The sequence below is a fragment of the Pinus tabuliformis genome, chromosome 8, assembly GCF_031772625.1.
Source record: "Pinus tabuliformis cultivar Carrire ecotype Pingquan chromosome 8, CPIR1, whole genome shotgun sequence".
NCBI classification, from domain to species: domain Eukaryota; kingdom Viridiplantae; phylum Streptophyta; class Pinopsida; order Pinales; family Pinaceae; genus Pinus; species Pinus tabuliformis.
The window spans coordinates 2,065,399,848-2,065,425,073 of NC_142294.1; the positions used below are offsets into that span (position 1 = coordinate 2,065,399,848).

The 25,226-nt window shown below is 41.3% G+C and overlaps 2 pseudogenes; both read right to left on the minus strand.

Moving 5' to 3' along the window:
- Nucleotides 1-19,557: 19,557 nt before the first annotated feature.
- LOC149244758 (F-box protein 7 pseudogene) lies at nucleotides 19,558-19,985 on the minus strand (annotated as a pseudogene).
- A 107-nt stretch (nucleotides 19,986-20,092) lies between these two features.
- LOC149244759 (F-box protein 7 pseudogene) lies at nucleotides 20,093-20,695 on the minus strand (annotated as a pseudogene).
- Nucleotides 20,696-25,226: the final 4,531 nt, after the last annotated feature.

Sequence of the window (25,226 nt, forward strand, 5' to 3'; positions counted from 1 at the left end):
TTTTTGCTCAACTTGTCCTAAGGCTGCACCTATGGCTTTGTTCGAGGCATCAGTGTGGATGTGGAAAGGTAGGGCCCAGTTTGGACCTCTCAAGATTGGTGCTGACACCAACTTGTCCTTTAACTCATTCAAACTCCTCTGACAATCGTCAGTCCACTTAAACTCCACATCTTTTGCCAACAGACCAAACAATGGTGAGGCTAACTTGCTGAAGTCCTTAATGAATCTCCGGTAGTATCCTGCTAATCCCAAGAAACTCCGGACATCCCTTACTTTTTGAGGAGGTGGAACCCTCTTGATGAGAGCAATTTTGTTAGGATCCACCTGCAATCCTTGGGAAGAAATGGTATGGCCTAGCACGGTCCCTTCAGTCATTAGGAATTCACATTTTTCAGGGCTGAGGGACAAGTTCATCTCGGTGCATTTGGTTAGGACTTTCCCCAGGTTGGACAATGCTTCCTGGAAGTTGGCCCCATAAGGAGTAAAGTCATCCATGTATATTTCCACTGCATCATGGACCAACTCCGAGAAGATGCTCAAGACAGCTCTCTGAAAAGTAGCAGGAGCATTGCATAGCCCAAAGGGAAGGACTCGGTAGGCAAAGGTACCCCAAGGACAAGTGAAGGTGGTCTTATCTTGGTCTTCCGGGCTGATTTGGATTTGATTGTACCCGCTAAACCCATCCAGGAAAGAGAAGAACTTCTTTCCTGCCAGTCCATCCAACACTTGATCTATGAAAGGTAGAGGGAAATGGTCTTTTTTGGTAGCTTTGTTCAGCTCACGGTAATCTACACAGATCCTCCACTTCCCATTCTTTTTGGGAACCAACACTAGAGGGGACACCCATTCACTATCTGAGATGGGGTAGATGAATCCGGCATCCAACAGTTTTTGCAATTCTTCCTTGACAATGTCTTTAAGGGCTGGATTCATTCTCCTCTGAGGTTGCCTAACCGGTTTATAGTCCTCTTTGATGTATATATGATGAGTACAGACCGAGGGATGGACTCCTTTCATCTCCTTATAGCTCCAAGCAAAAGCATCTAGGTGGCTGGCCAACAGGTTGCACAGCTCCTTTTCCTGAGAAGGAGATAGGGAGGAGCTGATTTTCAATGCTCTCTCAGGGCCGAACTCCACACTCTTAACTCTGGGAGTGACAGGGTTGGTTGTACAAAGATCCACTGAGGTGCTAGCTTGGGCATCCTCCACCAATTTTTCTAAAGGTAGTGCACTGGTAGGTGGGTTTTGGATCAAGTTCTCGATCAAATCATCCTCGGTTGGGGGATTTCTTCTAGTGGTATCTAGGGTACACAGAGGTGCTGAATACACCTCATCTTCTTCTCCTTCCTCCAACCAGAGTGGTAAATCATGCTCTAAAGAAGGTTGGGCAGGAGGGTATAGGACTAGTTGCTTGGACATGGGACCATTTTTGATGGTCATGTTTCCTGCCCGACAACTTATGTAAGCATCCGCAGTAGCTAACCAAGGCCTTCCCAAGATGAGAGGATATCCAGTAAGCTTGGCCTTTGGTTGCAGAACCAGGAAGTCTGCAGGGTATTCCCAAGAATCGATAGAGATCAAGACATCCTCCACAATCCCTTCGGGAGTCACGGTGGAGCGATCTGCTAATTGCAGTACTGTCGAGGTCTTCCTCAAGGAATCCTGAAGATTGAGTTTAAGCATGGTATCCCTGGTCATCACATTGATGGCCGCCCCCAGATCAATCAAGGTGTGGGGGATAATGGTGCCATTGATGTGAACATCTACTACAGGACTTCCAGGATCTAGGTACTTTGGGCAGATGACTTGTCCTAGCATAAGGTCAGACAGCTATCCTATGACATTCATAGTTGAGGCATCTTTCTTCCGTCTGCTTGGGTGTTTGAAACACTTCTCCTTAACCAGCTTGTTATATATTGGCACATCCTTGATGGCTTGGAGAAGTGGGATTTTTACACACAACTGCTTGAGCTCACCCAAAAGCTCATCTTCTTCTGGGTTAGGTTGTGTGGTGGCTGTTAGTCTCTCAAGAAAGGGTGGAATAGGCTTTGGTTCACTCTCCTGATGGTTTTCCTCATCCTCTGGGGGAGGAGGTTGGCGATCTGGAAGAGTCTTTCCAGATCTAAGATTGATCTCCTGGATCTCCACAGCATAGGTAGGGCATGAGGTCTCCCAGTATATACCTGCTGAGCCTGTCTATTGTTGGGGTTCGGGTTCGGTTGAGCAGGCATCTGAGGTTGCCTTGGAGGAGCAGGAGGTAAAGGCTGAGGTTGAACTGGTGGTGGAGGCAAAATGGCAGGAGGAGTGTTGTATTGGGGCCTCCATCCCGACTGAGGAGCACTCCATTGAGGCTGTGACTGGGTATGTGAGTGATATGGATGAGAAGTAGGTTGAGTAGGGTACTGAGGTGGATAAGACCATGGAGGAGGCATGGACCAAGAAGGATGAGCAGGGGGACCCCAGGAAGGCATGGGAGTCGAGTGGTTGGGGTTGTAATAAGCTTGAGATGCCCCTTGCATCCCCTGCTGATAAGGTCTAGATCCTTGAGGCCTCCTTTGGTTGATGAAGTAGAGAGGTTCAGTGGTGGCTTCGGTTCCTTGGTACATGGCTTTAAACCCAGGTAAGGTTGGACACTGATTTGTTGGGTGGTCCTCCTCACAAACGAAACACACTTCAACCGAATGCAATGGACATTCATTCTTAGGGTGTCTTCTAGTGCACCTAGGACAGAAGACAGCCAAGGCTCTCTCAGCTTCTTCTTTCTTCTGCTGGATCCTGAATGTGTCCAGCTGCATGGCAATGGTCTATCTCACCTCACTCTTAAGATCTTCTAATTGGTTTGTAAACTCATGTTTGGAGAAAGGGACACCGGTGGAGAGGAGATTTCCTCTACCTCGTTTTCTAGCTGCCCTGGAATGATTTCGAAACACAGTCTTGATGTCCTCATAAGGCAGTTGGTAAATGTCCCCCCCAGCTAACATGTGAAGGGTGTCTAAGAGATCTTCAGGGACTCCTTGGAGTAGAACCAACTTGAGGGATTCAGGGTCAAGTGTGCACCTGGCCCATTTATAGCTAAGTTGGAACCTCTCCTCATAATCCTCTAAAGACTCATCATTCCCCATGGTCATTCGAAAGATCTCTCCCTTGGTTTCCTTGGACCTACAATAATCCCTATACTTGGTATTGAAGGCTTGCTGCATCTGAGCCCAAGTAGCGATGCTATTCCCAGGTAATCCCATGAACCAGCGTAGTGCTGCATCCTTAAGAGTGGAAGGGAAAAGCTTCAGCTTTTGCTCATCTTCAGTATAGTCATAGGTTCTACAAAGGACAGCAAACTCAAACAAGAAGGTATCAGGATCCTCAGAGGTCAGTCCATGGAAGTGAGGCAAGGCGGAGGGGCTAATGTTTTTCATTTTCATATCTCCATTGGTCTCTCAGATGGGGAAAGCTCCTTCTATTCTCTCATCTTCTCTCCTATTATCAGCCATGGCTTCAGATGGAGTGGTCTCTAACTCTTCTTCTTCTATAGGGTCTTGGTATATCTCAGGATGTTCACCTATAGGTTCCTCTGGGTCACTGTCACCAAAGAAGAGAGAAGGGTGACTCAGTGATGTGGTGGGGGTGTTTGGTAGGAATTTGCCTGATCTATCTCGGTTCCTACGAGGCATGAAATGGAAAGGACTTTTCTTTTTTGAGTGCTTTTGCTTTTTCTTTGGTACCTGCAAAACTGAAACAAAGTGATCTACAACTAACTATATTGCTCAAATGAAATTGCAAAATTGGAAAGCTAATCTAGGAAAGCAAGAAATATTAGTCTAGGAAAGCAAGAAATATTAATCTAGGGAAGCAGGAAATGCTAATCTAGGAAAGCAGGAAATGCTATTCTAGGAAAGCAGGAAATGCTAAGCTACTTTTGCAGAATGGAAATGAAATAAACTACTGAGCAGAAGTAAGAGTACAAAAGTAGAAGAAAAGCAACAATTACTAATACTCTGACGCTTCCCTGGCAACGGCGCCAAAAAGATGGTGAGCTCCAGTATTGTAGCAATAATGCTACAACTCTTGGGGCTTCCTGTCTCTCATTTTATCAACCCGGTAGTTCGTACAAACTTGGAAGCGACGGTTCTATATGCACAAGTACTAGCTCTTGTCACAGCTGTCACTTGGTCAGCTGGCACAAGTCCGCTAGGGCTCAAGCCAACTTCTATAGGCTCTCAGAAGAAGCTTGCTAATTGATGGACGAAAGCTATTCTCAAAGGAAAACTACTCTACTTGACAAAATGGACTGAAAGCAAATCAAAGCATGTAAACCTAGGAAACCCTAATTTAACTAGTCTAACCTCTACAATGCAAGAAATGTGAATGAAACTTCTACCAATGCTGCTGTTACCTCTAATAAGTGCAAATGCATGGATCTAAACTACATGCATCATGAAAGATATGTTTTTGTATTTTTCCCTTAAGTGTGTGGAATGATTGTGATTTTGTGCTAACTAGGGTTTGATTGTGCAGATGGGATGGAGAAGGAAGGAAAGCATGGGACAGGTTGGGGAGGCTAGGAGAGGTCCCTAGGGATCCTTAGCATCCATCCACAGAGGTTCCTCGCATTCAGAAGCTCGGAAACCGAGTGAGTGGCCTCCTACAGGAAGTCTGCAGGGGATCCTACAGGATACTCTGGTTTCTACAGGATGTCTACAAACGGCTACAGGATGACCTACCGTGAGTGTTTGGCGTGATGGAGGAGTGATGAAATGGTAGGGGGAGATGTGTAAGGTAGGAATGAGGCTGGTGATGGCTGTAGAAGTGGAGGAATAGGATAGGGAGTGAATGTAGGGAGTAGGTTGGAAGATAGAGGGCTAGGTCAATGAAAGGGCTTAGAGAATGGAAGTACGTGAGGAGTGAAAGACTTTGGGAGATAACAGAGCGGGGTAAAGGTCGAGGAGATGTGTTGCATGCGTGATCAAGATGGAGAATGAAGTAATGGACGAGAGAGGGCAGTGCAAGTGAAACAAATGCTTGTGACTGTTACCAAACCAAAAATGCATTACCCTAAACTACCTGTGCTTGTAAATTCAATGAACAGCAATCCAAAACGCGAAGGAGAATGTGCATGAAGCTGTGGTAAAGGAGTGTGGTGCAGGTGTGAATGACAAGGAAGCATCTAACATAACGTGACTGTGTTTGCAGCAATCATGAAATAAAGAAATGCGTGTTTTTGGTGGTTAGTCATGGACTGCACCCCAATCCCAAATGAGATGGCAGTGAGCCTTAACAACCCTTTTTGTTGGAGCTCCAATGGACTATATCTATCCTCTGCTACACTAAACAACTGTAAACAAACTCACCATAAGCAAATCCTATCTAACTCATGAAAAAGACCAACTTAACAACCTGTAATTCGAATTGCATGTGCAAATGAAAAGCTCAAAGTGCTGAAATGAAATGGAAACAACACTACAGCAGAGGGGATCTATGGCTCTCAGGTTGGGCCCTAACCTGAGAGCTATAGTCTCCTTAAGAAACTCAGAACTAGATCACAAACTTTCTTCTTTATTCATAATCTGATGTCATGCCAAATTGGCTTACAAAAAGGAACGAAAACTGAACTGTGCTCCAAAATTACAATAGCAATATGAGAGTTTCAACAACCTATCCAAGGCTAAGGCCTCTACACTTATACAAAACGATGATCCAACAAGTGTCCTTGATTTTAGGAGCTCGGCTGTCCAACTAGAGTTTAACTGCTGATCCTGTAGGACGGTCATAACTGCTGTTCCTGTAGAGCAGTTTATAACTGCTGTTCCTGTAGAACAGCTGGCTGCTTCTAAGCTCGGAGGGGAGATGGATTGGAGCTCGGAGTTCTTGGTGGGAATCACGAGGAATGTCCCCAAGACCGTGGACATCCTCTCCTAAAAGTCAGCAGTGCCACTTCATTGTCTCCTTGTCTCCTTTTCGTTGTTTTTTTGCTCCCTTTTAATGCCAAAACCTGGAATCACAATGCATTAGTCACGTAGATAGAGTGCCTACCCTTCTTCCTACAAACAACATGAATAAACTAAGAAATGCATGCATAAGCAGTAAAAAATGAATGGTTTGAGCAAGTAGAATAGGCCAAAATGAGCCCAAATTGTACCAAAATTGGGGCTCATCAGGAAGCTACGGCGAAGGCTTTATGGGACAAGTGAGGGACTTTGTACCAATCTAAGTCTCTAGTGAATAAGCTGTTCCTGTAGAAAAAGCTGTATAACCTGAGGATGAAAGATGGAGACTCAGTGATAAAGCATCTGAACGCATTTAATACTGTGCTAAGTCACTTAGCATCTATTGATATTAAAATTTCATATGAAGATAAGTGCATTAGTTTGTTGTGTTCTCTACCAGATTCATGGGATAGTCTGGTTATTGCAATAGGTAGCAATGCAACTACCTTGCAGTTTGATGAAATAGTCTCATCCTTGTTGATGGAGGATATGAGACAGAAAAATAAGGAGAGCCAGAATGGTGATGCCTTGTCTGTATGAGGATGGTCCGAGAACAGAGACAAAAATAAGTCATCGAGTGGGAGATCTAAATCTCCAGGAAAACCTGTAAAGGTGGTGTGCTGGAAATGTGGAAAGGAAGGGCACTACAAAAAGGATTGTAAATCTAAAGCTCCTCATAAAGGAAAGGTATTTGATGATGCTCCTTTTGCAGAGGAAAAAACCACCTCAGATGAAGGTGGGGATGTGTACTTGGCTTCTTCAAGTACACATGTAGATCATGAGGCATGGTTGATTGACTCAGGTGCATCCTTTCACTTCACTCCCCATCGAGAGTGGTTCTGCGAGAATGAGAAATACGATGGTGGTGATGTCTTCTTAGGGGATGATAGGAAGGCTAGAATCATTGGTCGCGGAAAAGTAAAGTTGAAGTTGCAAGGTGGAAGGGTTAGAACACTTCCAGATGTTTTGCATATTCCTGAATTGGCCAGAAATCTGATTTCTGTAAGCAAGTTAGATTATGCAGGTGTAAAAATAGTGTTCGAGAAGGATACCTATAAGATGGTTTGGGGAGCACTAGTATTGATGTGGGGAGTTCGGATTGGAACTCTGTACAAGCTGTAAGGTAGCACGGTTGTTGATGGGTGCAATAGTTCTGTGGTTCCTGAAAGTGAAGCAAATAATATAGTGGTCTCTGGAGAGAAGACCATGCTGTGGCATCAAAGGCTTGGACATATTGGAGAGAAGGGCCTTCGAATACTTCATGGTAAAGGTATGGTAAAAGGTATGAGTAATATCTCTCTGGATTTTGATTTCTATGAAAATTGTGTATATGGGAAGCATAATCGGGTGAGTTTCCCCTCTGGTGGTAAGAGGGCGAAATATATATTAGAGCTTGTGCATAGTGATGTGTTTGGACCTATGAAGGTTCCATCATTGGGTAAGTCTGTGTACTATGTATCATTTATAGATGACTTCTCAAGGAATACATGGATATATTTCCTTAAGAAGAAATCTGAAGTCTTTGATAGGTTTAAAGAATTCAAGGCTCTAGTGGAAAACCAGACAGAGAAGAAGATAAAGGTGCTGAGGACAGATAACGGTGGAGAGTTTTGCAGTAAGGAATTTGAAGAATTCTGTAAGAAGTGTGGTATAGCACGACAGAAGACTACTCCATATACACCTCAACAAAATGGAGTTGCAGAAAGAATGAACAAGACGTTGATGGAAAGGGCAAGAAGCATGCTCAGTGGTACTGGGTTAGGACAGGAATTCTGGGTAGAGGTGGTGGAGACAGCATGTTACCTGGTCAACGGATCACCTTCATCAGCGTTGGAGGATAAAACTCCACAAGAGGTATGGATTAGTAAGAAACCCTCTCTTTCACATCTGAGAGTATTTGGATGTGATGCATATGTACATGTTCCAAAGGAGAAATGAACCAAGTTGGATAGTAAATCTGAAAAGTGCATCTTTATTGGGTATAAGGATGGTTTAAAGGGTTATAAGCTTTGGAACCCAGTAACAAGGAAGGTTGCGTACAACCGAGATGTGGTGTTCAGAGAGGTGAAAGATGTTATTAAACATGAATTCCAACCAAAGGAACCTGAGAAGATAGAGTTTGAGCTAAAGGAGGAAGAATCAAACTCTACAGTAGAGGAGGAATCAGAAGATGAAGAGCCACAAACTCCGGGTGTGAGAAGATCAGTTCGAGAAAGAAGGCAGCCAGAAAGGTATAGTCCATCTGCTTTCTGTTCAAATTTTTCTTTATCTATTACTGATTATGATCCCATAACTATGAAGGAAGTAGTAGATTCAGAGGATGGAAAACTTTGGAAAGAGGCCATGGTTGATGAAATGGCATCTTTGCACAAAAATGAGGCTTGGGATCTGGTGGAGTTGCCGATTGGAAGGAAACCCATTGGCAGCAAATGGGTGTTCAAGAAGAAGACAAATGTAGAAGGAAAGGTGGAGAAATATGAAGCTTGGTTGGTAGAAAAAGGTTATTCCAAGGTGTCGGGAATTGATTTTGGTGATATTTTTTCTCCTATTGCCAAGGTAACTTCCATTAGATTACTTTTATCTGTTGATGATGCTTTTGATTTTGAGGTAGAACAGATGGATGTGAAGACAACATTTCTTCATGGGGATCTGGAAGAGGAAATCTACATGAAGCAACCTGAAGGCTTTACGGTGAAGGGTAAGAAAGAACTGGTATGCAAGTTAAAGAAGTCTCTGTATGGGTTAAAATAGTCACCAAGGATGTGGTATTAGAAATTTGATACATTTATATGGGGACTTGGCTTCACCAGAAGTAAAGCAGATCACTGTGTGTATTTTAAATTAATTGGTGACCATGGTATTTATTTGGTATTGTATGTGAATGATATGTTGCTGGTTGGAAATGGCAACGAAATTATCCAGGATTTGAAGATCCAATTGTCCTCCAAATTTGGCATGAGAGATCTTGGTGTTGCAAACTATATTTTGGGCATGGAAATTAAAAGAGATTGGGCAAAGAGGAAGCTCTGGTTAAACCAGAGGAATTATGTCGAGACAATACTGTAGAGATTTAATATGCAGGATAGTACACCGGTGAAGGTTCCTATTCCTGTAGGTGTAAAGTTAACTACTGAAAAGTGTCCCAAGACACAAGAAGAGGAGGAGGACATGTCCCATGTTCCATATGCAAGTGCAATCGGTAGCCTAATGTATGCAATGGTCTGTACTAGATTAGACATTGAACATGCAGTGGGAGTATTGAGCAGGTTTATGTCAAAACTAGGAAAGGAGCATTGGACAGTAGTGAAGTGGGTTTTCAGGTATTTGCATGGAACTAGTGATTATGGTTTGTGCTACCATGGAAGACTAGGATTGGACAGAGTGTTGGATATTCGTGGCTTTGTTGATGTAGACTGGGCTGGAGATCTGGATCAGAGAAGATCTACAAGTGGGTATGTGTTTAACCTATTTGGAGGTGCAGTCAATTGGATGAGTAAGAAACACTCTGTAGTGGCACTATCAACTACAGAGGTAGAATACATGGCAGCCACTCATGCAAGCAAGGAAGTAGTTTGGTTGCAGAGATTGTGTTCAAGTATGGGGTTAGTACAGGGAGCTATAAGGATAGATTGTGACAACCAAAGTGCGATTTTCTTGGCAAATAACCCTACATATCAATCAAAGACAAAGCACATTGATGTTCGGTATCACTTTATGTGGGATATGATAGAAGACAAAAAGGTGTTACTGGTAAAGGTGGACACTTTGAAGAATACTGCAGATGCATTGAAAAAATCTGTGAGCTCTGAGAAGTTCTCTTTGTGTAGAGAAACAATGGGTGTTGCAGGGCTGGATAAATGACCAAGATTTCTTGTGGCCCCCTATGGAAAGAAAACAACAAGTGGGAGAATGTTGGGTTGTGTTACATTCTTTCCACGACTAGCCCACGTAGTTAACCGGGGGTTGGAGGGGGGCCGGAGCCCCCCCTTCGTTGCACCGATTGCATAGCGGGGGGGTCATAGGGGGTTTGAGGGGTGCAGGTAACCCCATTCTATGGGGTCCGGGGCAGTGCCCCAGAAAATTTTGGTTTTGGAACCTATGTTAGGTTGGGCGGACCCACCTATGGTTTTGTGTATGACTTCCACACATGTTTTTGGACACAATGGTTTTTGGTCCATGGTTTTGGATGCGATGGTTTTTGGTCCATGGTATTGGATGCTTCGGTGTGTATAAATATGTATAATAAAATTGAAAGGAACATAATGAAAAATCAAGCTAGTAGTCCCGGTTTTGGGATCCAGGGGAAAATCTCTGTGTATATGTGTTTTATGTGTTATGCTCTCGCATTGTTTATTTTATGTGTTTTAGAATTCGTATGCAGGTAATTTCTGTACGGGGTTAAAACCTACAATAATTACCAAGAATTATTGGGCTTCAAAACTCCGTTCATATGCTTGAATTGATCGAGATTCAACTCATTGACTCTATGAAACCACTAAATCCACTTTCCTTTTGATATCTTCAACTTTAATTAACTTTTGTAGGTCCCATGAACTTTTCCAACCATAAACTGGTTTTTTTTGAACAAGTATGTCATTGCAACACAAAAATTAGCTAAACAATGTGAGACATCTGAAGAAAAAATCGTGCAAATGCTTGGTTGAACTCATGACACTAGCTCCATATGACTAGGATAATATAGTCATTCCCATAGACCTGTCTTCTAGCGATTGGAGCTTTTCAACTACTCCCACAAGATTGGATCCATCCAACTGGGGCTAAGGTTGAAGAAAAACCATGGAACTTTAGTCTAGAACCTTTGTTGGCTGATGAAACACCATATTCAGCATCTAAATACTCCTCTAACCCTCTGTGACAAGTTTGCAACTAATGACATAGGCCAAGAACCTATAGAATAAGTTAGTGATATGCAAGGCCTAGTCTACCGACCTCAACATAAATACCAACACCTCCAACTCCTTAAGCAGTAACCATAACATCTATAAACACCTCTTGCACCTATAGCAGAACCTCCCAATCCTACAACAATAAAATCAAGTCATTCAATTGCCTCCAACACTGATAGAGGCACCTCCAACATAAGAAACCACAACTCAACACATATATCAGCATATCTAATGTCTCCAAGACATATAGAGACATATGCAACACCTAGAGAAACAATCCAATAACCTACAACAACATCATCTCCAACCAACAAAAACATGCCAACCTCAATCCAGTCATCACATGTGAAATCCATCTCTACTCAGTAGCCATAACATCATCTCCACTAGGTCTAGTCATAAGTATGTTGACATCAATGCCAAATAACAATACCATCAAGCCAAACATCCATCACACATGCACATGACAAGCAACACCATGAACCTATTGACATCAATGCCAACACTACATTGCCAACAAATATACATGCATCATGGATAAAATATAGATTTGCAACATGTCTAGGAAAAACATAGAGCATTCATATTGTATACAAAATAAATTTTAAAGGGCCCATTGATTTCATCACATTTCAAGGACACAAGACATTTTCATAACTACCCTTTTATTAATAGATAATATTATTAATACAGCATGGTAGCTTGGTCATTACAACAAGAACGTTAATCATATTACATGCTAGAGCTCAGAAATAGAGAGAAATGCATAAAATAAGTCTCAATTGATGCAGTGGAAGCATCTCAGCCTAAGGTCCTCTATCTCCTCTTCTACTATCATCCCTTTAACTTTTATAGATTTTCTCGCTCGCCTGATCTGCCCGTGGTCACCTTGGATATCACACCCATTCATTTCAATGAGTTTTGTAAACTCAACCTCAACTGCTTGTTTATGTGCCCTTATCTTCCTTTGGTAGTCACTATGAACTCTGCCTTAACTGCACCTTCCTTCCTTTCTGCACCTTTTTGTCATCATCTTTAGTGTTTGATTGTTCTTGGATTATTCCTTTCCTTTTCTACGACAGTCTTTTGCACAACCACTTTCTGGTCAAACCCTGGTCAAAATATTGCAAAAGTATGTTCCCCAAAAAATAAGGACCCAACAAGGCCTGACCACAATCTATTGATTTGTCCCTGAGTCAATCATTTGGCGCTTCTACTTCTCCTTGCTATTGCTGCACCTCTTCTTGTGCTGCTTCTTCCTGGGCTGTTTCTTCCTGTCCCACGGGTTCACCTTCAAATGAAGGACCCAACATAATTTCTAATCTTGGTTTTATGACATCCTTAAAGGATTTGGGATAGGATGAACTCCAACCTTTGGCTTCACTTCTTACTTTTGATACAATATATATTTGAGACATCCTTTTTTCATGTTGTACTTATTAAGTTATTTCTAGTCCTGAAGCTCTTCACCTCCTTGTAGGGATCAAATATTTCTATAATATTTTCACCCAAATCTGTATCCTAGAAGCGAGAGTGGAACCCCAAATCTTTGTCTTCAACCTACAAAAAAAATAGAGCCCCTTGAGATTGGTTTCAGAAAGATAAAAATTCATCCATATTTGGGGTAGTAAACTTTGCTCGGGAGAAAAAAGAACATTGGAGATGGAGAGGCCTTGGTATTTGAGTTTTCATTAAGCTTGGTGAATGTTCTCTAACGCCTTTGTAAGATTCAACTAATTCCAGTTCCCATGAGCAAGGAGTGATGCATGAAATCCATGGACCACCACTTTTCATGTGTCAGGGCTGACTTGAGTTGTGGCGTTTGACTTTAGTGTCCTATCAACAATCAAATGGAAGATTTGGTTTCCTTTCAAATTGTTGCTAAAATCAAGGTTGTTTTCTTTCTTTTGGACATCCTCGATAGCGATTCCCATCAGAAGAGCGCCAAAACACCCTTTGACCCCTCTTAGTTGGAGGTAGATATTAAGTTGTGAGGAAAATCCATGGTGAGCTATGATTGAACGAGCGATCTCATCATATTGGCAGATGTATCAGATGATTTTGTGAAGTTGTAAAGGGTTTTTACTCACTCCAAGGGTGGATATTTCTTGGTCTTACATCCTAGGATTGTGCATGGGTTTTTCCTTATTTTCCTTCCTTCGTTTATCCATTTTGAGGAGATATCAAGAGTAGTTGAAGATGTGAAAATGATGTCATTTCCTTGAGATACTTCCATTTCTCAATGTTCTAGCATAATTTTTGTTTCCTTTCCACTATTCGAGTGAGATTCGTGGGTGTGCTTGTGCCCACTCATTGATTGATTTGAAATTATGGCAGTCTCTTTTCTCTTTGTCAAAGGGTGGGCTTCCTTTATTGAGAGAGAACATGCCTCTACATTGTGCTGAGTGAGTTTGTTGGTGTTGATTTTGTTATGGGTGCCTTTTATTTCTGTCTAGTATCTTGCTTGTGAGTCATAATGGTTTTGGCTCCTATGGTTCTCTTTGGATCTTTCCATCCACAACTCCTTTTCTTAGAAACTGAGTGAATATAGGAACCTTGCAAAAAGGGGTAGGCATTTTCAAGATGATTGGTTTGTTGGCAAGTTTTGCAATGAAACACAGTGTTTTCATAATCCAATGGTTGTGAATAAACCCTACCCATCCATTTGAGAAGGATTTTAGTATGCAATTCTTTATTAAGGTCCACTTCAACACATACGTGTACAAATGTGATAATTCTTTTTTCCATCCTGTTAGTGATGGTTTTGATGAAGTGACTTATTAAGTTTCCCACATTTTCTAGGAATTTGAATGTGACAAGTGGATGGGAAGGTTATGGATATTTACCTAGATAGGGGTTCTTAGAGTTGTCATGGAAAGAAGATTAAAATAAGGAAATCATGGTTAAAAAGAGAGACTAGGGTGACCTCAAAACTACAGTACTTGATCAAAAGCCTTTTTTTAGTCTTGTAAATATTTAAAGAGCATGAAAATGAATCCTTTTCAATATAATTGCAACACAAGATTTTGAGACCAATATGGTGTACCCACTCCTGAAAATTAGACATTAAGGGCCAAAAATCATTGATTCCTTGTATTTCATAATTTGTATCCAAGAATTTACATATAATGTTATCCCATTTGAGGGAGGGAGTTTTCGCTACTTAATCCACTACAAATGGACTAGAGAGATCGATAGGTTTGGATATGGAAATGTTAAGTTATAGGACATGCTTAAATGATTTGGGCTGGGATGATGATGATGAACCTTAGCCTTTGGCTCCACCTCTTACTAGACTTGATACAACAGAGTTTGAGGCATATTTTTCTAAATCATATTTGTTGAGGTATTTTTGATCTTGAAGTTGTTGATCTCTATGTAGGAGTCAAATATTTATATATTGTATTTTCACTTAAATATATACCTTGGTAGTCATAGCAGAAATGAAATTTTTTTCTTTAATCGTTAGACAACGGGTCCTTGCTTGGTGCCACCTATCGATATGCTGTCAAGATCGAGAAAAAAAATTAAACAGAAGAAGTGAGACTTTGGATATGTGAATCTGAAGCAAGGGAAAGATGCCCCCAAATTGCAGAACAAAGGACAAATCCAAGTGATGAGCCTGATCATTGGATAAATATATGGACCTTAATTCACCTCCTAGCTTAGTCAAATCAACTCTTCTCACAATTTATTACATGTTTTGATTATATTTAGTTTAATAAGATGAGTCAAAGTGAGATATCATGCCTAGTGGACTAATGTGCATTGAATGCAGGTTTGTGAGAGAAAATTAGGGATTTCGGCAATATTAAAGGCTAAAACGTGAATGGTACAAGGAAGAGAGATTGTAGGAGGTAAATCCTCCTCATTTACTCCTCCCTCATTCGAATATTCCTCCATCAATCACACTAGCTTGGAGTACAAGCAGCCAAGTCATGAAGATCAAAAGGTAGTTGAGAAAGTGACAGTCAAAGAGTTATTTTATCTCGAGTTTGGGATTTGAGCCTCCCTATGTTTAAAGAATTCGTTGGGGACTTCAGTTGTATAAATAAAGAGGCCTAGAGCCTCATTAGGATTCAAATTTTTGTTATAAAAACTCTAGTTATTTTTGAGCTCCAGACTTGTGGAAGACATTTCTATGTAATTTTCTATTTTGATAATGAGAAAAAGCTTCTTCTTGATCCAGTACTGAGTTAACTCAGAGGGCTGAAGCTCTTGGGTTAGGGCCCAACCCTAGCAGCAAAGGATCCTCTTCTTGTATATGTATGCTTAGATTGATTTCATAGATTCATGGTCAAATTGTCCTTAGAAGAATTTCATTGCAAGTAGTGCAGATTTGATTAGTTTGTTTATTAGTTTGCTTCCATTTGTGGTTTAATTCATAAATAGTTTAGAAGAGACAAAGAAACATCAAAAATATGTCAATAGGTGTTTTGGCCTCACTTATCCCTTCAGGGATCATGATTTGAGGAAGGGATTCCTATGGAGCCCCAAAAAGACAAAATTCTACTTTCTCATAGAATTTAGAGTCTTCTGTACTTAAGCCAGCATTTGATCAAGTTGCAAGAGTAGGGCCTAGTCATCATTTCTTCCATATTTTGCCTTACAGTAGATCTCATAAATGATTCCATCTTATTTTGCAAGTTTTCCTGATGCATGAAGTAGACAGCTAGCTCATTAAACTATGTTTTCCTAGCTTATTGAAATTTTCCATGTTTACATGATTTTTGGGAAAATATCAATGTTTGATGCAGTGGAGGTGTTTCATAAGTAAAGAGAGATCTTATAGCCAGAAACCTCCTTCAAACTTCATCCATCCATGATCATTCCTTGCTTTCACTAAGACCCTCACCAATTTCATCATTTTACAAGGAAACTTCTCCAAGCATGTTGAGCAAATCCAACCACCTCCCAAACTTGGTTTTGAATTCTGAGTGATCCTAGGCATTTTCTTGCTTCATTCCATCCACCAACCACAGTCACTAAGCCTTCCATCACCTTCAGCACCCATCATTTTTCTCTCGGCTGTATCCTGTAGAAATACAGGGAATCCTGTAGGTTTTTAGGACATCCTGTAGGTTTTCCTGTAGTGGCCTGTTTTGAGGCTGAATTGAGGGAAAAGCCTCTAGGAAGCTAGAAAAGGTCACCTAAGGGTCTCCCAAACCATCCAACCATCCACCAGAATTCCTAAGCGACCTTCCACATCGCCAAAAGAGATTAGCTTTCACACTCTTCCATAAAAAAGATAAAAAGAAAAACAAATTTATTCTATTCATTTACATACACAGTAGTAATGTTTGATGTTTTGAACTTACATGCTTAGGACAATAAAATTTCATCCATGTTAACATAGCATTATTTCTAAAGCATAGTCTCTTAGCAGTTAGTTAGAAAATGGTGTGATTTTAGCATTGGATTTCAATCTTTTTCCTTATTGCAGTAAACAAGCTTTCTCTTAGAGTAGATTTCTCTTTCCCTCATCAGTAATCAAACTTCTTCTGAATCCATAGAAGTCTGGCTTGAAAAAACCTAGTGTTGGCTTGATGGGCCCTAACCTAGGTTCAATGTTAAGCAACCAAGAAAATCCCTGCACTACTGGCCCTTTTGGCATCAATTAGCAGAGTGCGGATTGAAGTCTCACCCGAAGTAGTATGGGGGAATGCAGGAACTAGGTTTCCGCACCCTGAGATTGTTGTGATGTCGGTTATTTTCCCTAACTTTCCTTCACGTAGATTAATAAGCCCTTTAGGGCTTATCAAAGTAATTTTCTTATTCATCCTCAAAGCCTCCATGAAAGTCTCTGATCGTCCTTCATGGGCCCTAAATAGATAGATCAGGCACTTACGCACCCCTGTAATTACTCTTACTTCTGTATCTACCCAGATTCACTTAAATATTGATTACTTTAACATGCATTTATGGTTATCTTCACGTAAACATATATCTCTACTTGCAGTCATATAAAACAGAGAAACATATAGATTCGCGCATCAAAGTAGCATTAAAACATAAACCCAGTAGTCAACATAACATAATCGCATCTAATGAATAGAAGTAAAATAAACAAGTAATTTTAGAATACTCATCTTTATTATTGATTCAAATATCCAGTACAGACTTTGACTACCCTGTTGACACAGCTGCAGGGGTCCGTGCACTCAACTACGGACTTCTACCCTAGGCCTCTACGCACTCAGTTGTAGAGCCTTTTCCTATGCTAAGACTCTTTTCTCTTAGCTCTCACAGACCCATTCATAAAACATAACAAGACTCAACTATGAACTGAACTATCTTAGACTCCTCTAAGACCTCCTTTTTATACAATCCCATGGTCTGTGGACCATGGGTAGATCTCTAAAGCCGACATGCTTTTACAAAAAAGAAGGGTGGAAACCCTTTATTGACTCTTGACATCTTTGCACTCTACGACCATAAAATGCAGAGACTCTGCAAAAAACTTGGGCTTTTAACCCTGAAATTGACCCCAAGGGACCTGTTCCCAATAGGCGCCAAACACAAATCTGGTGACTTGCCCTTGAGTAACTCTCCTGGCATAAAGATCTTATTGCAAAGAACTCCCATCTCCACCTATATGACTGCAACTTCAGCGATGCACTGTGTTGCTGCTTGCTTCATCTGTTCGACTAGCTTCTCCGTCGCTGGCCCTGTGCCATCTACCTATACCTTCTACTGTGTTCCTTGCAGACTAGCCAATTTTCCTTCGATGGTGGTTGTGAGCACATAGGCTTCATCAAGCCAAGGCCCTATTCTGGCCTTGAGGACACTCTCTTTGCACTACGCTGCATCCACCTGCTCCTTTAGCACCTTTGCCTCCTATAGTTTTGCTAGCCTCTGCGTAAGGGTGATGGTGCGTGCCATTGCTTTGACTTCATCATATCTCTGCTGCAGCTCTCGGGCCTCTATTTCCAACCTTTGCAAGGTGGGATCCTCTTGCAAATTGGTAACCACTTCGAGTGCCTGCTCGAAGAGTGTTGTGCACTCCTTCACTGCGCTATCTACAATGGCTACTGCATCTCTGACAGTGGCCTCACACTGCTCCTTTACCTGTGGCAGAGTCAAGGGTTGGTACCTCAATGCAAGTTTTGTGATCTTAAGGTTCAGTTCCAACTAAACCTTGGCCATCTCTAATCTCACTTCGCACACTCTGGCATCGAGCTTCTGAATTCGTTCGTTCACCAGCGAATCTTCAGGAATATCCAACTTAGGGACAGCCCTGCATGCCACTGCTACTACCTTGGTAGTGTGCTCATTCTTTGCGGTGATAGCCTTAAAGAGCTCGATGGCAGAAGTATTCTTGGAAAATGTTAGTGCTCGAATCTGCCTCAGGCTGAAAAAGGCAAAACTCGAGGCAACATCAAACCAAGCTCAGCCTCGTAGCTAGCGCTACGAGGACAGGAGAGGGCTCTCTCCAGTCAATCTCGATAAAATGAGCAATCGGGTGCGAGATGACTAAAAAATGGGAATTGATTTTAGGCTAGTAAATGGATAGGAAAGGGGTAATTTGATAAATGACTGGGTTTTCTGGGCAGCGTGGGATCGAGAATAGCGTGAGTAGGGAGATTAAATCCGAGACACAGATTATCTCAGGAGGCGAGACAGGCAATAAATTTAGCATTCAATTTTAAAATTATATGGGATGAAAAGAATGTTGAGAGGTTGACAAGGGAAATAGATGAATCCTTATCAAACAGAAGAAAGCACAAAACATGAATACCTTCCCAAGGAAGAGCAACAAACTGGATTCTGCCTTTCTCACTTAAAAGTATTCATTTAGAAATGATTATGAAATGAAATGGAAACATAACAAGCTACATATGAAACAAAGGAAAAGACATTTGCTAAATTCATACCACAAGAATCTCAGGAGTCAAAGCTGTATCTTTTCATTAAATCCCTGTCAAAAATTGTACAGTGAAGCTTTCCTTCACAGCTCTCCCACTGTTTGCTAGAACTCAGAACCCTTTACAAATGATTTTTTATGCAATAAATAAGCTCTACTATGAGAAAACAAATCGATCCAAATGGAGAGCTGTTACAACTAAAATCCTGAGGATATGAAATGAACCGTCCATCTATTCTATAGACAGAACATCATTTCATTTGAAAATCTTGATGACCAATGGAGAGGTGGCATCTGTAGGTGCAAATCTCATGAAATCGTAACTGAAGACAAAAGAGGCCCCGTGGCTTATTTCTCTGCTGCGGTTGATGTTACACACTTTAAATTTAGGCATTGGAAATATAGGATAAAGAGAAGAAGTTACATGCTTTCAGAATGAGTCGATTGCCGTGAAACTAATCTGAGCTATTCACCGTAGAAGGACCGTTCAACTCCCGGGCTATCTTGTTTATTGGGGATGAATCATTATGATAGAATTCATCTACCAACCCTACAATATTGAAAGCTGAAAGGAAAGAAACTGATTGTATTTACTGACAAAATAATAAATAAACAGAGAGATCTCAAGCTTAGCAAGTTCTTCTCCCACGCAGAATCGACCTCCTGCTCCAAATGGAAGAAAAAAACTTCATTGTTTCTCCAGTTTTTTTGTTTTCTACATCGGGCTCCAGCTAATGCCATGGATTGAAACTCAGAGCATCCTTGTAAAATTCTTTAATAACATGAACTGCATGTAGATATGGCACAGAATTGAAAAGGCTTCTGCCATATCATCCAGGGACAGAGTAACCCATTTTTTCAACTGGCAAAATCATATCTGAGGTGTCAACCTCATCAAATGGAACAAATACTAAGGCAAATAATCCCCTCCTATGTGAAACAGCAGGCACATCAGGATTATGAGTTTCATCTTCCTCGCACCTTTCTATTGCCCCTAGCACATCCTCTTCAACATTAACTTCATTCTCTCCGATGCCACTAGTCACAAGAGAGACAAGATCCAACCGATTGTTTGCACCAATAGTTGTACCTCTTAATCTTAGACGAATTCTTAGGACAGTAGGTCGTAAACCTGGGTACAAAATGGCTACCTCAACCTGATCCTTTATCGTTGTGTAGTAACCACCAAAGATAGACTCAGCTTTTGATGCCCATCCATGCATAGCTTTTGCAACATCCTTCACCTTCTAAGATGAGCTCTTGTACAAGAATTTACCACTGGGAAAAAAAAACACACATAGCGATAGTAGCATACCTTAAGATCTACTATAACTCTTCAGTTAAAAGATTTTCTGCCATGGAACTTGAACATCTGATGATTTCATTTTTTCATTTTTGATACTGATAACATTTGTCTTTTCTGGCAGCTGTAATTTCAATGATCTTCCAATCAATAACAAATGCACTGGATTGGTGGTTTTCCATTCTTCAATTCCGGCACGAATATAGGTGTTTCGACTAACATACAGTCCATCAAAACGAAGCCTAGGATGATGAAGCCACATTTTATGCCAAGAGCCTCCAAAATCAGTTTTTAGAATCTTATAATTTTCTTCTAGTCCAGAAAGCTGCCAGGTATTAATGCATGCATTGCACCAAAGACAAGGGGTCCGAAGGGCATAGCGCCATTTTTGACATACACATGCTGCCCTTCCTAAAGTGTAAGGTATCATACGTGAAAAAAACTCAAAAAGTAGCTCATCAGGTAAAATCCAGTGTATTAGAGCTGGGTGAGAAGCAGGCTTATTGCTCAAGCTTCCAAAAGTAGGAACTGGTCGAACTCTTGTTCCATACAAACTTAACCATGGCTGATGTGTATCCAAGTACTGCAAAGGTTTAGGTGGACCAGCATGACCTGTTTCCACAGGTATTAAAAGGGCCATTTCTGCAACCAAAGAGATAAATGCATGTCATTCAAGGCCGCCTCCTCTTGTGTCGTTTAATTTTAGCCACTCCCAGGTTCAAGTGTGGGCAACATATTTGGGGACTGTTCCATCCCCTATTGAAAGAGAATTGTTTTCATTGCCAGCAATGTCAAAACACACAACTCCAACTATATTAAACATATCAGACATCATCTGAGTCACTACACCTACACCGCATCTTACATAGATCACCTTTTGCCATAGATTGTTCCAATGCGAAATCTGCGACCAGAAAAGTCGGGCAAAGGGGTATTTGGGATGACGCTTTCAGAAATTTTGTGGACATGAAGGCAACTTCTTCCGGTGGATACACAGTGACCAAACCAATCCATGGTCCTTCTTTATTGATCTCACCGGCTATTCTGAGCGTCTTCTTGTTCCAAGGAAGAGCTGTAGCCATATCATATGTTAACGCCGCCACCATTACCATAACTGTAACATGAAGAGTCACTACCTTGAATTCCATACTGTCTAGTCATTGTAATATGATTGTAATTCATGCTCCTGATCCAATAAGTCTACGAATCCTAAATCGAAGCAAAGTGAACAGAGTGATTGGGTGTCGGACAAGAAGGATAAAAGGAGTCTCCATATTTCAGTCAACTTCGGCGGTTTTAGATTGTGTCATTCAAGGCCGCCTCCTCTGTTTTCCACTGGAGTCCTGTGGATTTTCCACGGCCAAGGTTCGGATTTGGTGCCATACAAACTTCCAGAGCTTCGAAAATCTATAAAGCTGAAACTGATATGTTATTGTTTAGGGAGGCGCCCTGATCGATTAATAAGCTCAATGCGATCCTCAAACATTTGGCACAAGGTGAATTCACGTGTTTTTGGGCAATTGGAGTGAATCTGGGCAATTCTCAGGCTTCCTGGCTATGTGCACTGCGCAGCACACCCAGTGCACCACGCCACACCAGTGCGTCGCGCCCATGTAAAAAACACACTGCGTGGAGGCGCCCAGTGCGCCGCGCTTGCTCAGTGCGCCGCGCCACTTAACTAGTGTGCCGTGTGGCCCTTCAATAATGCTCAACTGACCTTCGGCTATCAGCATGCATCTTTTGTCATAGTTCGAATCCCATCTTTTGGATGAAAGGATGAAAGTTCATGGAATTGATGATATTTGGTGGTTGAAATGCCATTCCCATATGGTAGATTATAATCACTACCTGCGTGACTTGGTTCACTCCCTTCTATCATTCTCTATTGAATCAGATAATGCTGTCTGACTTTCAAAAAGATTAATTTTAAAAAATCTTTGCAACTCTTTCAAGGATATAATGAGAAGTGGAATCATCAGGTATCCAGAGGGCTCGAGGTGAGGTGAGAGGCACCCACGTCCTATTGTAGCCATAAATTTGAGGTCAGGACATGAAACAATTCTGGGGAAGTCGCAGGAGAGATGCACCACCCCATGAATGAATACTCCGGTTGTAATTCCCACCGCCATCACCTTATGAAAGTTGATATAGTCATCAGAACGAGACAATTGAACTAGCCTTGTTCTTTCTGAGCTAGGTGATTGTGTTGCGACATACAGGGAAGAGAATGAGAGCTATGTTAAGCTTCAACGTCTCAGCAACGCCCTTGGCTACACAAACGCAGTAACCCGTCACCTGGAATGTAGCTTTGTGCTTGTATTGCATAAACTTCCATGTGAAGAGACCAGCATTCAAGGCTATCCACAGTAATATGATCTAGATGCGCTTCCAGTTCTCATGGAAAAAATCCTTTGCGACCTCAAGGAATCTGTAAATGGGACTTCTCCAATGCTTGGGAATCATAGTCTTACTCAACATTTTGCTGTGCTTTACACATCCTTCGTTCCCATGAGTGTTCACCATGCCCTGTAGCAGGGCTTCAAGCTGCCATATCTCAATGTATCCTAAATGATCTAGATCAAGCTCCTCCATGATGAGACCAACATATTCCGCAACATTCTCCTTCAACTTTTCCAGTCTGTTTGCAGAAGCACTTAGCACAATAACCTCCTTAACCTCATCTTCTGATATTCGGCCCACCAAGTTGTATAATTTTGGCATTCTGGCATTTGAATGCAAACTCTGTTTCGTTTGATTTTGCTTTGTCTCTTTGTGCTGATGATGTTCTTTCTGTTTGTGCTTTTGCAGGGATAGGAGCAGCTAAAGCTGCTGCCATTGAAGAGCTGTACAATTTCGAAACATTTTGACAAATTTATTACAAAAACACATTTGATGATTTCTTCTTCAAAACGGGGTTTTGAAGAAGAATCAATCTCGCATTATTGACGGTGACATTCCTGAAATAAAAACTTACTGAACCTCCTTCTGGCCTGCAAGCGTTATTTCACACTTCTGGAGACAAAACCCTGGACTCAAGAATTAAAATGACTCTTTTTGACCAAAATGGCATTTGATGACTGCAAATGGCGAGAAATGAACCTTGGTGAATTTGACTCTGATAGAGGCCTGACAAGACTAAGTCTAACAGAAAAAATTTGGGCATTTTTCAACTTCTACTCACTAATGACATTCGATACTCGCTGTTCCTGAGCCCGAAGTTCTACGATCACACCATCATGCAAGGTGTGAAGGACTTCTCTTAGAAGTGTGGCCAAGTCTAGCCCAACTTTCTGGAGGGCGCGGACAGTGGCCTGATCATCTTCTGGGGCAGTTCCCTCAGCTACCATTGCTTCTCTTGCATAATGAACTCCTGTGGGTCCATCATAAGCCTTAGCGAGGATGCTTTTTTGTTCAAACTCTGGCACATAACGTCACAATATTTCATCTGAACCCATTTTGTATAAGTGCCCTACAATGAAAAAAAAGTCTGCTGCACGCACCACCAGTTCCTTCTTATGTTGGCTTGTATATCCTTCCGAGGCCGTACCTATCCTCAGGAAGTGTATAATATCTTCAAAGTGGTTGTCAGTGATGCATACTGCAAAGAGCTGTGCATCGAGTAGTCCTTCCTCCAAATTCGTAGGTTCCTCTCCTGTTTCAATGCACAACGGATGATCCAGTCCAGCATTCAAGTGTCCTGGTTTCACAATAACTTCAAAATCATACTCCTAGAACAACAACAACCACCTGCATATCTTCCCCACCAACACAAGCTTGTTAACCTGCATATCTTCCGCCCAACAAATAATGCTTGAGCTTCTGGAGCGCGTACACCATAGCTAGTCCTTCGCGCTCTGTTGTGGAATAATTTTTCTAGGCTTTGGACAACTTCCTACTTGCGAATTCTATAGGGTGATCTAGGTCCTCTTCACCGACCTGTGTTAGTACTGCTCCTAGCGCAATACATGACGTGTCCACATGCACATGAAATTCCTTCTTCCAATCCAGGAAGACTAGGATCGGCACGGTGACCATTTTCTCCTTTAGCACATCCAAGCTCTTCTGGCATTCTTCATTCCAACAGAACATAACATCCTTCTTTAACAATTTTTCCATTGGCGCAGTGATCTGGGCATAGCTCTTGATGAATTTCCTATAGTATCCCATATGCCCCAACGTTGCACGCAACTATTTCACACTCCTTGGCGCCTCCAAATTGATTATGACCGCGATCTTCATAGGGTCTACCATCAAGCCTTGTCTGCATACCACATGGCCCAGCAAGATCCCAAAAGGGACACAAAACAAACATTTCTTCAGATTGAGCACGATATGGTACCTTCGACATGTATCTAGCATCAAGCACAGACTTACCACATGGCGCTTCACTAGTCCGAACACTATCCAATCATCACAGTATACTTCTAGAAATTTATGAATGAAATCCTTGAACGTCGCGATGACTACGTGCGAAAAGATCGCCGACGAATTCTTCAGCCTAAAAGGCATCACCGTGTTAGAGTCCTATAGTGATAGGATTCATAATTTTGAATTGGCTAAGTTTGAGCCTTGTAATATTGTACATACCTTTTCTTTTTGCAAATGTTTTCCATTTTAAATTCAAAAATTTAAAGAGGGTATGTCCTAAAAGAAATATCAAAGGACAAAAAGAATAAGAAAATATCAAAAAATGAAAAAATGTGAACCCCAAAAACAAAAATACATCATGAAAGTGTGCAAGTCTAAATGCCACAACTATTTTACTACTTTACTGCCTTAAATAAAGGTTGTGTGCAGCTTGTCATACATGCCACAACCCATGGTAGTCAAACTACTTAATCTTGACTATTCCATGCTTTAAATTTTATGCTTATAGTTAGAGAATAAAATTTGACCAAATAGTTTAATCATGGCAAATCATTAGATAAGTAGAGAAAATAAAAGGAGCTCATAAGTTTAATCTGAGCCCTTGGATGATATAAGGTTAGAATTAGATATTTTACTTTTCAAAAGAAAAATGAATGATAAGGGTCTGCTAGCCTAAATGCACCCAAATAAAATGAAGAAAAATTGGTAGGGCAAGTAATGGGTAAGTAGAAGAAAGGTTGCTGAAGTATAAAGTTGATTGGATAAAAGCACATTTATCATGCTTGATTATATATTTCAATGTG